The following is a 4,355-nucleotide window of genomic DNA, read 5'->3' on the forward strand; positions in this document are numbered from 1 at the left end:
CATATTTGGGGGTTCTTTGGAGGTGATTTCGCTGTTTAAGATGCACCCCCCCAGCACAGTCCCAAAGTGCTGTCTGATGTTCCTAAGCACAAGAAGGCTGTGATGTGCCTTATGTGTGTAATAAGCTTTGCTCAGGCATGAGTCCTGGTGGCTGTAAATCCAATGTTAATGAATCAGAAATCTGTATTAAAGTGTCTTTACACAGAAACACACAAAAAACAGAGTTACAGACTGATTACTTGATGACAACAATGTGACCAGAGGCTCCCAGGAAGCTAACCCTGAACACCCCGTAGGAACAGTGGCTCAGTATTTGCTAGTGCGGTGTTCACAGCGACTCTATAACACGTATCTCCTGAGAAGAGTGAGAACTGGCTGTACCTCACCGCCTGGGATGAGGCTGCACAGACAGGCTCTGAGCTAGACAGGAACTCCCAGAGTGGATTTTCCCATTAGGGTGCGTTTCTCTCCCTGCTCCAGACTTCTCCTCATCCGAGGGGCAGCAGCCTATAAAAATTCATAACCTCCTGTCTTCTGCAGCCAAGGCAGGGAGATGCCAGCTCAGGCAGGAAAGAATACCTGGCAGGTAACAATTAAGAAAAGCAGACTTAAATTCCCCATCCCTCGGGCAAAGAGAGACGGTACAGCAGTCATAACACAATTATTGTCCTTGCCTCTTTGGGATTATTATATGGCTCAATCATAACAATAAAAAGAAGCTATTCCTAGCCCAACCTGTCTGCAGAGAGATGGCCTCAAAGAAGCAAAGCTACTTCTGTGCCCTCAGAGGAAGCCACGTTATGTGAAAGCTCCGGGGGAAGGCAGAGGAGCCGCTACTGGCGCAGAGCAAAGAGCAGCTCCCAGGCCCCAGGACCTGGGACGACTTTGAGACAATTTCAGCTTTATCCCCGCCACGGCAGAGGCACATCTCAGTGCCCTCTTAGCTCCTTTCCCAAAGACAATTTAGTAACGTCAGGAGCTGGATCTGTCTTTTTTATGATTGTATAAATAGCAGACATCCAGGGCTGGCCTTCGCTCTCGTTCTCTCCAAATACGAAATGAGCTTCCGCGGGAGAAAGCAAATTTAAAGCCATACCTTACTGTTTCTATAAAAACTGGAAGAATCAAGAGCAGGGTCTGTTCAACCTGGAATTTCAAAGGCAGAGACAGACGCGGGCAGGCTGCAGGAAGGGACCACTCATTAGCTCATGTCTCCTGCCCAAAGCGCGTAAACTAGACTCTACCTTTATGACTATTCTCACATCATGGGATCTTGATTATTTTCTTATTGGAAATGAGTAACGATGACTCCTCAAGGTTTCTAAAGAGGTTCTGAGGACTGAAGACTCATCTCTCCGTCTTTGCCCCCATCCTGCCCCATCGGGGTTTTTTGGAATAAGGGTCTGATTGTTTCGAGGAGCCAGCATTTCTGGAAGCAGTGAAAGGCCAGCTTTATCAAGCTCCTGTCTGTAAATCAGAAAGGTCCAGGGGTAATCCGTGTGACTCCTTGCCTGAAGACAGAAGGCCTGAATGCTTTCATTCATGCATTCATTCATTTCATAAGCAGATATTCAGCACCAACTATGTTATTGGTACTGTGCTGAACACTGGAGATGCAACCAACAGAGAAGCATCGCCCCTGCCTTGAGGGAGCTCACGGCTGACTCAAGGCGAAAGGCATTTGAGAAGACTTGCCATCCAGTATGGGGGCTGTAGGATAGGATAGGTGCTTTTGAAACATGTAAGGAGAGGGAATTCCCTGGTGGTCCAGTGGTTAGGACTCTGCACTTTCATTGCAGAGGGCCCAGGTTCAATCCCTGGTCAAGGAGCTAAGATCCCACAAGCCCCGAGGCAAAGCCAAAAAAAAAAAATAAACATGGAAGGAGGGCACTCAACCCAGCATCGAGTGATCAGGGAAAACTTCCCAGAGAAAATGAAATCGAAGCCCAAATAATGGATATGAGCTGATCAGGCAACCTATCACAACACAGGCGAGGGTGAGAGAGAAGCCGGCGTGTTCCCAGAATTTTGTCAGTTTGGCCCATGGAGTGTGAGAGGGGGAGTGGTGAAAAATGAGAACGGAGAGGCAAGTGGGGGCCAGATCATGCAGAATCTAAACCCTAGCACCCAGTTACAAAATTTTTTTTTCTCGTGAAAAGAACTTTGAAGATCTACTCTCTTAGCAGCCTTCATATATACAATACAGTCTTGTGAACCAACCTTACTGCGGTTAGTTCGTCACATAAGGTATACATATATCAAATCAGTATGTTGTACACTTAAAACTAAAATATCGATTATATGTCAAATAAATAAATAAATAAAAATTAAAACCTAGAACCCATACTCAGTGCAGATTCCCGAATTCCCCTGTAGGAGGCCAGGTTAACTTTTCCAGGGCTAATCAGGTGTCCTGTGGTCCTGGCCCACTCCCTTTCTTGTCAAATCACTGTTCCCTGCTAGGTCTAGGAGCACCTTATAGCTCAGACATTACAGAGAAAAGACAAGAAAGATGAACACCTCTTGGGCTATTAGTGCAATAAGGTGAAGGCTGTCTGCCCAGAGAAATACATAATTTATATAAGAAAATAAATTTCACAAATTAAAAAAAATACCATTCGTAACTGCATGAAAAATATTAAATACCTAGGAATAAATCTATTGAAAAGTGTGCAAGGCCTTGACACTGAAAACTTATCTGGAGAAAAATTAAAGACCACCTCAGTAAATGGACAGATATTCCATGTTCATAAATTGGAAGACTCAATATTGTTATCGATTTTTTCTAAATTGGTCTATAGGTTCAATGAAATCCAGTTAAAATTCCAGCAAGCCATGTGTGTAGTATGTGTGTGTGTGATTGTGTGTAAACTGACAAGGTGATAGCAAAATTTATGTGATAATTAAAGGACCTAGAATATCCGAAAAAAAAAAGATGGACATCTTTAAAAAAACAAAAACAATGGGCTTCCCTGGTGGCGCAGTGGTTGAGAGTCCGCCTGCCGATGCAGGGGACACGGGTTCGTGCCCCGGTCCGGGAAGATCCCACATGCCGCGGAGCGGCTGGGCCTGTCAACCATGGCTGCTGAGCCCGCGCGTCCAGAGCCTGTGCTCCGCAACGGGAGAGGCCACAGCAGTGAGAGGCCCGCGTACCGCAAGAAAAACAAACAAACAAACAAACAAAAAAACCCCTCAAGCCTATTTGTGTGCTGGTCTCAGGCTCTGTAAGAGCACTGGTGACTCAAGTCACAGAGTTTCCTCCCAAGATGAGGCTCCGCTTATCATCTGATCATGGACCAACTGGGGGTGAGCAATCTGCTGAACTGGATGACGAGGATTCTTTGTATCAAATGCCAACCTAACATCAAGTTTTTGGGGTCGTGACTCATGACAGAAACACAGAGAAACAACAGCTGCTCAAACAAAGAGGTAGCCTGCATCTCCTGCCCACGTGGAAGATGCAAAAACTGACCTGGAAGTCAGGCCAACTGTGCCTTCCATCATGGCAGCAGAGCTGAGAGCTCCTTTACACTCCTGGTCTTGGCCCCTGGGGTTAATCCTGCTGGAATGTCCTTTCCCTACCTGTCCACTCAGCAAACCTGCAGTTCTTTGTGGCTCAGTACAAAGTGTCCCCTCTGTGGCTCTCCCAGCCCCTCTACTCTCTCGTGTGGAATCAGTTGCTCCCTTAACCGGGCTCTGCAGCATTTCACTCTGACCCATAAGGTAGCATGTAGAATCATGTTTCACTCTGTAACTTCATGGAGGCTCCAGGAATAATCATGTCTGTTCATCTTCAAATTCTCAGTCCCTAAAAGAGTACCTAGTGAGTGATGAGTTCTAAAGCAATATTTGCTGAATGGAAAAAAAAAGGAGGCAAAAGAAGAATTCGGACGGGAAGTTATGAGCTCTGGTAACATGAGTTTAGAACTAGAATTTGTCAACTGCCACATACCAGGGGTTTACTCCCATTAACCTATCAAATACCCTCTCAACAAACTATGCATAGGGTTGACACTTCCATTATGAAAATGAAGAAGTCGAGGTTTGGAGGGTATACACAACTTGCGCAAGGTTGAACCAGATTCAAATCCAGATCTGTCTTGACCCCCAAACCTATGCTCTTTCTGCTAATCTGTTTTGATCTCAGGGACACAGAAACTAAGATTTCCCTCAGGTTAACATCTCTGTCATTGGCTGCTGCAAGCATTCTGTCTAGAAAAGTCGTGCAGAAGACCAACTTGGTCGAAATTTTAGGAGCAAGAAAGAGAAATCATGCTCAATGCAAACTATTATATATAGAATGGATAAGCAACAAGGTCCTACTGAAATAGCACGGGGAACTATACTCAACATCC

At 45.4% G+C, this 4,355-nt stretch overlaps 1 non-coding gene across 1 annotated transcript; it reads left to right on the top strand.

The window, feature by feature from the left end:
- The first annotated feature begins 1,756 nt into the window (after positions 1-1,756).
- TRNAE-UUC (transfer RNA glutamic acid (anticodon UUC)) lies at positions 1,757-1,829 on the top strand. Its single transcript has one exon. It is a non-coding gene; the product is annotated as a tRNA-Glu (tRNA).
- Positions 1,830-4,355: the final 2,526 nt, after the last annotated feature.

The sequence above is a fragment of the Lagenorhynchus albirostris genome, chromosome 17, assembly GCF_949774975.1.
Source record: "Lagenorhynchus albirostris chromosome 17, mLagAlb1.1, whole genome shotgun sequence".
In the NCBI taxonomy this organism is placed as follows: domain Eukaryota; kingdom Metazoa; phylum Chordata; class Mammalia; order Artiodactyla; family Delphinidae; genus Lagenorhynchus; species Lagenorhynchus albirostris.